This window comes from Ranitomeya variabilis, chromosome 4 (genome assembly GCF_051348905.1).
Source record: "Ranitomeya variabilis isolate aRanVar5 chromosome 4, aRanVar5.hap1, whole genome shotgun sequence".
Taxonomy (NCBI): domain Eukaryota; kingdom Metazoa; phylum Chordata; class Amphibia; order Anura; family Dendrobatidae; genus Ranitomeya; species Ranitomeya variabilis.
The window spans coordinates 618,412,244-618,425,099 of record NC_135235.1 but is presented as its reverse complement, the minus strand read 5'-3'; the positions used below and the strand labels follow the sequence as shown (position 1 = coordinate 618,425,099).

The 12,856-nt window shown below is 41.8% G+C and overlaps 1 protein-coding gene across 3 annotated transcripts in view; it reads left to right on the top strand.

Annotated features, from left to right (window-relative positions):
* The window catches only part of KCNJ16 (potassium inwardly rectifying channel subfamily J member 16), a 63,621-nt gene that overhangs the window by 37,927 nt on the left and 12,838 nt on the right, over positions 1-12,856 (top strand). The window contains exon 1 of one of the 3 annotated variants that reach the window (XM_077253444.1): positions 9,550-9,734. The exons of the other annotated variants lie outside the window; for them this stretch is intronic. The gene's annotated coding sequence lies outside the window, so the exon portion shown is untranslated. Of the gene's footprint in view, positions 1-9,549; positions 9,735-12,856 lie in introns of those variants that run through there. 3 annotated transcript variants of the gene reach the window in all.

The window sequence follows — 12,856 nt, the reverse complement described above, 5'->3', positions numbered from 1 at the left end:
GCTGTTAATTTGCCTCTAACACTTTTCCTTTCATTTTTTCCCCATTATGTAGATAGGGGCAAAATTGTTTGGTGAATTGGAAAGCGCGGGGTTAAAATTTCACCTCACAACATAGCTTTGACGCTCTCGGGGTCCAGACGTGTGACTGTGCAAAATTTTGTGCCTGTAGCTGCGACGCCTCCAACACTTTTCCTTTCACTTTTTCCCCATTATGTAGATAGGGGCAAAATTGTTTGGTGAATTGGAAAGCGCGGGGTTAAAATTTCACCTCACAACATAGCCTATGACGCTCTCGGGGTCCAGACGTGTGACTGTGCAAAATGTTGTGGCTGTAGCTGCGACGGTTCAGATGCCAATCCCGGACATACATACATACATACATACACACATTCAGCTTTATATATTAGATATATTATTTTCTGAATAATATAAAATTAGCGGTGACGTGCTAAAGTTGAGCAGAGTTCATATCCAATTAACTCCTTGACCTCACTGACGTCACCGCGAACGTCAGAAAGTTCTCATGCTGCCACCAGAAAGGTAATTTTTTCAGAAAATAATTTATTTAGTAATAAAATACATGTCCAGTAATTTGCACACACACTGCACTAATTATATATGTTACTGACATCTATATATCTATCTATTCTATGTATATGTTACTGTAAAAGTCAGAAGGACGGTAAATCCTAGGATTTACCGGTCAATCTGGACATTCACCGAGGCGTCGGTAAAAGCTCAAAATGAAAAGTAAAATTGGACTTTTACTGGTGGAGTCTTGGTAAATGTTAACATTTCTCAACAGCGTTGGTAAAAGTCAGATGTATTCCATATAAACAAACGATTTTGGACTTTTACCTGGGCGATTTGGTAAATCTTTACATTTACCAGCATGTGTTGGTAAAAGTAACTTTGAGTCACAGAATTCTGACTCTGACCAGCAGATGATGGTTGTAAAAGTTAACTAAACGCACTTTTTATTACACCCTTCTCAGCTACATTTACCAAGAAGCCGTGGTAAATGTGCACATTTACCAACTGCGCTTGGTTAAAGTCAGATGTTCCATCTTCACACCAGATATTTCTGACCAACGCTGTTGAGAAATGTTAACATTTACCAAGACTTCACCGGTAAAAGTCCAATTTTACTTATCATTTTTAGCTTTTACCGACGGCCTCGGTGAATGTCCAGATTGACCGGTAAATCCTAGGTTTTACCGTCCTTCTGACTTTTACAGTAACATATATATATCTGCTCTATTTTCTTGGGTCATGCTGTGATTTTAAAGAATGCGGCAGATGAAATGTCAGGTTTTTAGGGACATGGATGTGTAAAAATTGGACGGTAGTCACATGGTCCGAGTGTGGTGCGATTTTTTTTCTTCACACTCATTGACTACCATTGCTGAGTCTCGTCCGATATATGAGGACAATCGCAGCAATTTGTTTTCTCATCCCGATCTGAGCTGAGAAAAAAAATCACAGATCAGCACTGACTCATAGATCAACATTGGTCCAAGTGTAATCCCATTTTTTATCAGATTGCTCTTGTCAGTTTTTCTGGCAGATGAGTATGAGCCCTAAAACTGATCATTTATCATGGGGAAAAAGGTAATAGAGGACATCTCTGCAACAAATCCTATTTCCCGGATGTGAATATACAGCAATCCCCCACAGTTCATCTGCATAAAATATGTCTTTCCGGATTGGGTGCCACAATCTGGATGCTGCCCGTCTCCAAAAGCCACAACCTCCTCCAACGGGAGAATATTCACAAGACTTCTGTTACCAGCACTAATTCATTGCCGCACATATCTGCGGTACATGGCACCAAGTGGCAGTAGTAATGTTGTGCACTATCCAAGGAGCTTGGTAGGCAGCACATGGCTGGAGCCGGCTGCTCTGCACGAGACTCCGCTGCTGGGAGAGAGCATTCTGCATCTGTCATCTCCTGACAGGGGCCACACGGGTGACATTCGTGGCCTATCCTTACCCAAATCCCTTTATAAGTCGGGAATACACCTTTAATTTGTGTAAACACTTATATATGTATAAAATGAGTGTAGAAATATGTCGCGGTCACACCTTCCATTGTATAACGATATTACGGTGGTGTGAGATACAAACGCCTTAATGTACGGTTCATTACCAATGGAGAACAGACTGTAATTGCTAAAGGGTAGATTAAAATGAGGAAAGTATCAAGTAACCTGCGGATAAATAGTCTTATGTATGTGCTGGATAACCAGTTTCTTGCCATCTTGTACCTACATGATTAACATTTCTCTCGCCAGGAATTTGTAATGCAATCACAATGTATAAAGAGAACTGTGGTGAACATAATCTAACATGTACAGCAGAGTCCGCACATGTACAGCAGAGTCCGCACATGTGCAGTAGAGTCCGTACATGTGCAGCAGAATCCCTACATGTGCTGCAGAGTCCCTACATGTGCTGCAGAGTCCCTACATGTGCTGCAGAGTCCCCACTTGTGCTCAAAGCTCATGAAGCACACTGTCCCTATATGTGCACAGAGCCTGAGAGGCTCACTGAGTGCCTACTTGGGTGCAGATACCTTGCAGCACCGAGTCCCTACTTGTGCACTCGTTCAGTGAAACCAACAGAGTCTCCAATTGTGCACAGAGGGCGTGCAGAACATAAATCCCTACATATGTACAGAGTCCTTACTTTTACGCAGAACCAGTACAGAAAACAGAGCCCTTACTTGTATACAGAGTATGTACAGCCCACAGAGTCTTTACTCATACACAGAGCCTGTACAGCTGAGTTCTTACTTGTGCACAGAGTATGTACAGCACATGGAATTTTCCGCAGCATGTGCACATTGGATTTTGTTTTCCATAGATTAACATGCTACTGTACAACGCATGGAATCCACAGCGTCAAATCCGCTGCGGATCCGCAGCCAAATCCGCAACGTGTGCACATACCTTATACTCCTTACTTGTACACAGAGTCCATGTGGCACACAAAATTGCTACAGCTCTGTCATCCTCTGTTAGTGCACAGTCTCTACTTTTCCAGAAAGCCTCTGCAGTTCTTTATTGTAAACTATAGGCACTCTATATGCCACTGCCTGGTACCTGTCTTTGGCACGGTTATACAGCATGTGATGAACCATGCATTTTTGTTTTCACTGTAAAGTTTGTCAGAATCTGTCAGCCCAAAAAGACTACCTTGGACAGACTTGGCTCAAGCCACTCTATCTACAAAATCCCAGATGAACTCCTGCCTTTACCTTCTATTCCCAATACAGAAATCTCGACTTAAAATGAGGCCATCCTGGATTCCATCCGCAGAAAGTCTGCTGGCCAGAAAAGCGGGTCTGCAGCAAAGATGGTGAAACAAAGCTGTGTGAATATAAGGAGGAACAAGCCAGGTTCAGAAACAGTAGACAAAATCAAAGTCAGATACAAGGAGGTAAGTCAAGAGTGGAATCAGATAAGTTGGAGCCACAGAAGTTACAAAACAAAACAAGGTCAGGGTCACTTAACCAAGTCAGAATCAGGGATAAAACATAATAAAGGCACCAGAGATGTAAGAAAACTAAACTATAACTGGCATCTCCCAGCAGTGGGCAGAGAGATTAAATAGGCTGTGGTACAGCCCCATTGACAACAAGGAGATGATTACTCCTGCTCAGGCGTGGGACCGCACACACAACTATTCTGCCTGATTGGCCATAACATTTTTTCTATCACCAATGCTGTCCGCATGATGATTATAGAAGAGGAGCAGGAGCTGGTCTTGGTAGCAATATAACTTCATCCAGGTTTACATACAGTGGGGCAAAAAAGTATTTAGTCAGTCAGCAATAGTGCAAGTTCCACCACTTAAAAAGATGAGAGGCATCTGTAATTTACATCATAGGTAGACCTCAACTATGGGAGACAAACTGAGAAAAAAAAATCCAGAAAATCACATTGTCTGTTTTTTTATCATTTTATTTGCATATTCTGGTGGAAAATAAGTATTTGGTCAGAAACAAAATTTCATCTCAATACTTTGTAATATATACTTTGTTGGCAATGACAGAGGTCAAATGTTTTCTGTAAGTCTTCACAAGGTTGCCACACACTGTTGTTGGTATGTTGGCCCATTCCTCCATGCAGATCTCCTCTAGAGCAGTGATGTTTTTGGCTTTTCGCTTGGCAACACGGACTTTCAACTCCCTCCAAAGGTTTTCTATAGGGTTGAGATCTGGAGACTGGCTAGGCCACTCCAGGACCTTGAAATGCTTCTTACGAAGCCACTCCTTCATTGCCCTGGCGGTGTGCTTTGGAGCATTGTCATGTTGAAAGACCCAGCCACGTTTCATCTTCAATGCCCTTGCTGATGGAAGGAGGTTTGCACTCAAAATCTCATGATACATGGCCCCATTCATTCTTTCATGTACCCGGATCAGTCGTCCTGGCCCTTTTGCAGAGAAACAGCCCCAAAGCATGATGTTTCCACCACCATGCTTTACAGTAGGTATGGTGTTTGATGGATGCAACTCAGTATTCTTTTTCCTCCAAACACGACAAGTTGTGTTTCTACCAAACAGTTCCAGTTTGGTTTCATCAGACCATAGAACATTCTCCCAAAACTCCTCTGGATCATCCAAATGCTCTCTAGCAAACTTCAGATGGGCCCGGACATGTACTGGCTTAAGCAGTTGGACACGTCTGGCACTGCAGGATCTGAGTCCATGGTGGCGTAGTGTGTTACTTATGGTAGGCCTTGTTACATTGGTCCCAGCTCTCTGCAGTTCATTCACTAGGTCCCCCCGCGTGGTTCTGGGATTTTTGCTCACCGTTCTTGTGATCATTCTGACCCCACGGGGTGGGATTTTGCGTGGAGCCCCAGATCGAGGGAGATTATCAGTGGTCTTGAATGTCTTCCATTTTCTAATTATTGCTCCCACTGTTGATTTCTTCACTCCAAGCTGGTTGGCTATTGCAGATTCAGTCTTCCCAGCCTGGTGCAGAGCTACAATTTTGTTTCTGGTGTCCTTTGACAGCTCTTTGGTCTTCACCATAGTGGAGTTTGGAGTCAGACTGTTTGAGGGTGTGCACAGGTGTCTTTTTATACTGATAACAAGTTTAAACAGGTGCCATTACTACAGGTAATGAGTGGAGGAAAGAGGAGACTCTTAAAGAAGAAGATACAGGTCTGTGAGAGCCAGAAATCTTGATTGTTTGTTTCTGACCAAATACTTATTTTCCACCAGAATATGCAAATAAAATGATAAAAAAACAGACAATGTGATTTTCTGGATTTTTTTTTCTCAGTTTGTCTCCCATAGTTGAGGTCTACCTATGATGTAAATTACAGACGCCTCTCATCTTTTTAAGTGGTGGAACTTGCACTATTGCTGACTGACTAAATACTTTTTTGCCCCACTGTATATAATTGTAGGCATATGGAGGTCCAGAGTGGGATTAAAGATTTCCATGAGTGCCATGTTACAGATCTATAATATGGCTGCCTGTGCACTGACCCAAACATATGGATGTTGGGTTCATCTCCCTGGAAGTACTGAAATATTAATAGTTGATGTCAAAATAAAACCTTCATCTGGTCCTTTAAGGCTAAGCTCATGTGAGCATATAATAAATTGTCCAAAATTGTCCAATTTTCACCCCCCAAAAAACAGACATTATTACAGTTCTAAACATTTACAAACATAGTTTTCTATGTTAATAATGACAATGCACCCTTAAAAATCGGATGCTGTACGGTTGATCCATATGGCATCTAATTCTTTTTGCTCACCCATATGCTCGAAAAGCGTTTTTCCTCCAAAATAAAAAGAAGAATATTGCATGCTGGTCATTAAAGTACTGTCAGTATTTTTGCATGGACAGCACTCGGACCAAAAATACGGTCATGTGAACGTAACCTAACCATCCAACGACATACTATAATAATTGTACGGGGCACATGGAGTGCAAATGTGTTATCTGGCATTCAGTATCATGTGATGTTATCAAGTTATGCTTTATTGAGAAAGTTATGGGCTCTTTTGGAGTTTTCTGGGTGTTTCAATTGAGTTGCCTATTTGGGGCTTGCTATGGCCACAGAGGGAGTAGGAATGTCAAGCGGCTTCCTAGACCTCTCTGAAAATCCAGTGCTTGGTCTTCGTGTGGCCACAGTGAAAGAAAGAAATATGGAACATGTTTTCTGAGAGAGAGGTCTTGTTGTCCTGGACTGGTTCACTCTTATTCTCTAGGGAAGGTATTGGGTGGTACACCATAATTCTAGATAGATTCCGAAAAAAATTCTCAAAACATTTCTGTGGAAAAGTTGTTCCTATTTTTTTCAGAAAGCTATCAGCACTGCATAAATATATAATTAGGGGTGCAACGGTGGAAAGGTGTCTTTTACAGCTAAAATTCAGATGTACGACCTCCTTCTAGTCCTGGTTCATACCATAACAGTTCACCCCATCATGGGACAGAAGGGTCTGACATCTTGCAGGTTTTCTGTAAAGGATCCCTATGTTTGGATCACCTGCATGATTTTATTAACTTCCATCGCAGACTCCGCCGTTGACCTACTAGAATGGAAAAACTGACAACATCAGAATATATAACAGCAAATGAGCAAAAACAAGCCCATCTCTGAAAAACACAGATCTGTGGAAACATCTGGAAAATTTAAGACAAGGAATGAAAACATTCCTTGACTCAGGACAAAAAACACGACCTGAAAACAAGCCTACGGGCTGCACAGAGGTGTTTGTCCAAAGTTCAAAGTTCGGCGCTTCTTGTTTCATGCCTTCCAACATGCTCAGGTAATTAGAGGGATTGTGATGGATTATGGCTACTGGAAGCAGGACAAGTTAAAACTGGCTGAGGACTGTATGGAATGGAGAGCTCCTAGGTTTTTAACGTTTCCCAACCCTGTGGTCTTAAAGGACTGTGTTTAGTAATTTTTGACCTCGACATCTGCAATGTATAACTAAGGCTCTTAAGAAGTATTTACTAATATGGTTCTCCAAAAAGTTTCATTGAGTACAGCTATCACTGCACAATTTACATCACAGATATAATACAATACAGAAAAAAGTTAATAGGAAACTGTACTTTCAACAAACATTTTGTATAACTCAATAGCCTAAGTGTTGTGAATTCTGCTTTTGGGTTCCCTCCGGTGGTGGTAGGTGGTAATGCAGTTGTCCCTGGGTTTCAGTCCTGGTCAGGTGTTTCTGCTGATTGCAGTTCTGACTGGGGTATTTAGGTGTGCAGGATTCATTAGTCCTTGCCAGTTGTCAATTGTTGTTGGGAGGTGTTGGACCTCTGCCTGGTTCCTCCTGCCTTTCTGCCAAATCAGCAAAGATAAGTGTCTGGTTTTGTTTCTGTGGCACACATGCTGTGTGCTTCATGATTCAGTGCTATTCTTTTGTGTTTTCTTGTCCAGCTTAGATTGTGTCAGTTTTTTCTCAGTCTTGTTGGATTCTCTGGGGTTGCAGATATTCATTCCACGTCTTTAGTTAGATTGCGGAATGTTTTGTATTATCTGCTGTGGATATTTTTTGAAGGGTTTTAATACTGACCGCCTAGTATTCTGTCCTATCCTTTCCTATTTAGCTAGAGTGGCCTCTTTTGCTGAATCTTGTTTTCTGCCTGCGTGTGTCTTTTCTTCTGAACTCACAGTCAATATTCGTGGGGGCTGCCTATCCTTTGGGGTTCTGCTCTGAGGCAAGGTAGTATTCCTATTTCCATCTATAGGGGTATTTAGTCCTCCGGCTGTGTCGAGGTGTCTAGGGTTTGTTAGGCACACCCCACGGCTACTTCTAGTTGCGGTGTTAGTTCAGGATCTGCGGTCAGTATAGTTTCCACCTACCCCAGAGAAAGTTTCATGCGGCTCCAAGGTCACCGGATCATAACACCTAAGCAAATATAAGAAACTTTGTGTCATATCTCGGTTTCAGGACTCGATACGGTGTGGTCCGTTTTCCTTTCTGCTGAGCCACAGCCTGTTTGGTCTCTGTCCAACCGCTGATGATTCTTTTGTCTTTCCTTTCTTTGGTTTCCTTTTTTTCAGATTTGGTTCTATCCTATGACTTCTTGGGAGGGGCTATTTATACTCACATTACACCTGCTTCCTTTGCTGGCTATACTTCAAAGTTGATGTTGTTTTGAATTCCATGTCTTTATCTAGAGATTATTTTGTTTTAGTAATCTCAGTTGTTTTCCTACAGTCTGTTTGTGTGTCTTCCTCCCTAGCACCCTATCCCTTCTCATTCGTTTTGGGTCTGGGAGGTTTCCACGTCTTTTGTTTATTTTTTGGTTCTCATTTTCCTCTGTCTTTCTAGTGTGACTTTGTGAACACATTCATAGACCTGTGCCTCATCCTCTAATTTGTGTATTTCTTTCTATAGTTATTATTGCTTTGGTGTTGCACATTGTCTATAGTGAGGGCGCAGATAAGGAAATTCAGGGTCAGTCGACGTTGAGTCGGGGTGCCATTTCATAATCTTAGGGTGCCAACCTCTGCGATCGGGCAGGGAAAAATCAGAGTCAAATCAGTGACTTTCCTAACTTGAACAGGGACCTGTTGTGTGTAGGTTTTGCATCTCTTCTGATTTGTACATTATGGTGAGTGATAACACTTTGTAATTTATCTTACCAGAAAAATCTACTTTCTACCCCACTTAGCAGACACTTCTCCCTTCACCTTACCTCCTGAATTTGCCATCCATTCTGAAAAATCAGCTCAATTCTATTCAAATGAGGCCAATTGTAGGTGCAATGTGACAAAGTCCATTATACTCTATGAATAGGGGAATAGAGTGAAAAGTGACGAGCAGAGTGAGGAAACAGGCAGAGGGAGACACAGAAAGATTGCCCTGAGCTTTCTAATATGACTTAACTCACATCAGAGTTAGATTCACATCTAGACACCATACTTCTCTGATTTTTTCTGCTAAAATGAAGAGAAAATCTAATAAAGAAATGAAGAGAAAATCCCTCTCTGTGTGCTGTGCTATGTTGTGTCGAGAAAGATGTGGACTGAGCGCCGGAGCCCGCATCAAAGGGAGGACACAACATGTGCAGTACATGTACGGCTCTGATAAGGTGCTAATAGTGTCTTTGGCGTGCTCAAAAAAATATATTCGACTCCCCGCGGCTGCATGTTTTACCACTGTTCGACAGCCACAACACATGCATGGATTATCTGTTTGTTAGACAATCCCTGCATGTGTCAAACAGCCACGAGACATGCGGGGACTCAAACATGAAGACGGTGAAGACACTCTTTTAGCACCTGGACATGCTCCGATAACACCTTATCCCAGCACGTTCACTCATCACTAGAAACTATATTACTCATTTCTTTTTTTTCTCTGAAAACCCCCTGTAAGATAACAAAAACTGCAAATTTCCTTTAAGTAGTTGCCTGAAAGAGGAACTAAGTGCTCGAGTCGCTGCCAAACATTCGTTCCTCTGTGATGGCCACTAAATGTCGAAATTAGAATTGAGAAATGTGTCAGTGCCCTACAGCAGCAGCGTCGGTGGCACCGCCCGAACTTGGCAGCGACGTCCTTGTGTTTCTTAAATGATAACACATGGGAAGTTTTCCTGAGAATAACCACACCTGCGCCTGGGACAGCAACTCCTATCATTGCGGGACAACCTGATTACATTGTGGCAGTCCCAGAGACTTCCACATTCCTGGCGAAGACAGATGGCAAATCACGACTGTGCACTGACCCATGTAGCCAGGTAGGACAGAAACTGAACACAGCTAGAACTCGCTGTTGTCAGCCTCTGCTGTGTGGCGCTGTATTGTCAGCTGTTACATGTTCTAGACGCTATGTAAATCCTAACATGACCGTCATTACAGCACATTTAAAGGAATTGTCTATACAGAAAGTTGGGGCAGTTTCACACTTAGAAAATTACCTTTAAGCAGTAGTCGAGTATTATATAACTATAGATTCATGACTTAATAAAAAAGATGTAATGAATTGTTGCATAATTTTCATTAAGACCTATGCTTGCTTTCATTAAATTGATGCATTATATGTAGAAAAGTATGTGCCCTCTCCACATTACACTCCAGGAGCTTTTCTCACCTTCCATTTTACATCCATAGACATGAATAACGAGTAGGTCCTTCTGCAGATATAACAGCTTCCGCTCTTCTGGGAAGCATTTCTATAAGTTTTGGAGGCGTCTGTGAGGATTTTTGCCCCTTCATCCAGAAGCGCAGTTGTGAGTTCAGACCCTGATGTTGAGGAGAGGCCATGCTCACAATCATCGGTCAAGTTCATCCCAAAGGTGGATGGGGTTGAGGTCTGGGTCATGTTCTTCCACCAAACTCCCCGAACCATGTGTTTAAGGACCTTACGCACTGGGCACAGTCACGCGGACCAGAAAAGAGTCTTCCTCAAACTGTTTTACAAAGCTGGAAGAACCTCCATGTTCTTTAAATGGTACACCGTAGGTAGACAAGGTGTTTCTAGATTAACTTTATGCCTATGCTTGCTATATCTAGCGTAGACAATCCCCTGTGAGGTAAAACTAGCAACATCACAATTTTTTAAACCTGGTATAAATGCCACTGTTCTCCTGAATCCGGCATTGTTTTCCTGCTGTTCCTGCGCCTTTCCATTCCAAAGATATGGCCTCCTCTTTCCTGTGGACAAATATAGGCTTTTAAGCCAAGTCAGTGTCATCATGAACTCTTCTATAAGCTGCTTTATCAGAACCGCACCCACTTGGCTAACAAGACTATATTTATATACAGAAAATAGAGGGCCATATCTCAGGAACGGAGAGGAGCAGGAAAAAAAGAAAAATATCGCCGGATTTAAGAGAACAACGGTAATTACACCAGGTAACAAAAATGATATATTTATGACAAATGACAGATGGTCTTTAATGATACTGATGCATTATATAATTCAGGTCTGTACAGATATTCTGCCTCTGGAGATGTCCCTGTTCTAGATGAAATCTTAAAAGAACGTCAGAGAAGTGAAACAAAAAGTATATTAGAAAATTGTTCTGTCCAGACGGTTCAGGCGCTGACCCTCCTCTCTGTGGTTTATGGGCTGCAGGCAGTCTGGGGCATGAGCGCCTGTGAGCGACTACATAAACATACTCCTGAGCACTACTGCCATTACGTCAGATTACCGGCTAATGAAAATACAGATGCTTGTAGAAATGAGATTAGTCTGGGACGACCTGTACTTCACCAAGATATGCAGCGGACTTTACACTTTGGCAAAGCTCCTTGTTTACAACCCGCATTATATTCTGTGACTGTTTTGTTTACCACCTTTTGGATCATTTTTCTTAAATTATATTATATTAGGGCCATACATGACTCCGAAAGGGTTTTTTAACCACAATCGCCATAAAACTACAAAGTTTTTGCTGTAATTTTGGACAACAGCAAAATGATGTGGCAAAAACTCCAACGCATAAATGCAGCCCAACCTCCTTCAGCAATGTGGACAATTTTCATCTTTTAGGAACTGAAGCTCATAAAGGAAATGTTTTTTTGTGTTGGATGACCTCTTTAATTATATTTAGCCCTACTAATGGCAAGTGGTATGATTTGAGGGTTCTAGCTTGTGATGCGCAATCTGTAACAATGTCCCCCAAGCCAATCAGAAACACTCATACTGGTTCCAGTAGAAACTGGGAGAAGGTAACCTGACCAGAAGAGTTCAGACACCATTAATTGGTTGGAGCATTATAAGACCATTGTCCATATGTCACGCGATGCTTTATTAACCTTTCACTGGTATTAATGGAGCTGAAATTGGTGGAAAACAATTAGGAAGCCCAAGAATTGTCTGTGGTTTCTGAAGCAAGTCCCATTAAAAGGGACCTTTCACTGTAATTTTATATTGAAACCGAGAACCTGTCATGGTTGCCCTTGTTCCACTGATTCTAGAATAGTTCTTGTTTTTCTTCTGTGCCCCTCTGTTCCAAAGTTATGTCCCACAGAAATGGTGCAAATTTTCCCTTCAACCAACTGGGAATATACAACAGAACTTCTCGGTGGGGGTTTTCACTTTCTTCTATGTTGCTGACCAATCAAAACACGGCCTCGCCCACAGAGAAGTATATGGTATACGCCTGGTTTGTATAAGGGAATGTTTACAACATTATTACCGGAGGGGCATAACTATGGAACTGAGGGGCACAGAAGAAATAGAAAAACTGTTTCAGAATCAGTAGAGCGACGGTATCTGAAGGAGGTACACAGTTTAAATTAAAAAAATCCAGCTAAAAGTCCCTTTTAAGGGGACCTCCTTCAGAAAATTCTTAATTCGTAATGGACATACCAATGGTACTCCAATAATTTTAGCTCCATTACTACCAACGTTTTCGACCCTTTACTGTATTAACTTTTTCTAGCTCTTTTCCCTTTTCATGAGTAAAATCCGACAGCCTAATTACATTTATATTATGTGGCATCGCTTGAAGACACAACCGAATGTAGAGCGTCATTCAAGGACACGTTATCATGGGATCTCTTGTATGAAGATCAACAAATACCTGTTTTTCAAGGAAGGCAGTGCATTCTTGAATTTATTAACTCATTTGTATAGAATCTCAAATTAAAAGTCCTAAGGGAATCTATCGTTAAAAAAAAACTTTTCTAAAGGCGTAGACATGTCAAAAGTTTTGATTGGTGGGGCACCGAGGGATGAGAACCACAACGATCTCTTAAACGGAGAAACAGAGGGGCTAAGCTGAGTGCTGATTTTTTGCGTGGCTATCCTCTGAAAGCAGAAAAAGGATCCATAAAATATCCATAGACTATATATCTGCTTTCTGAGCAGAAATGAAAGGCACAGCGTTCAGCGTAACATGTCCACCCCTTC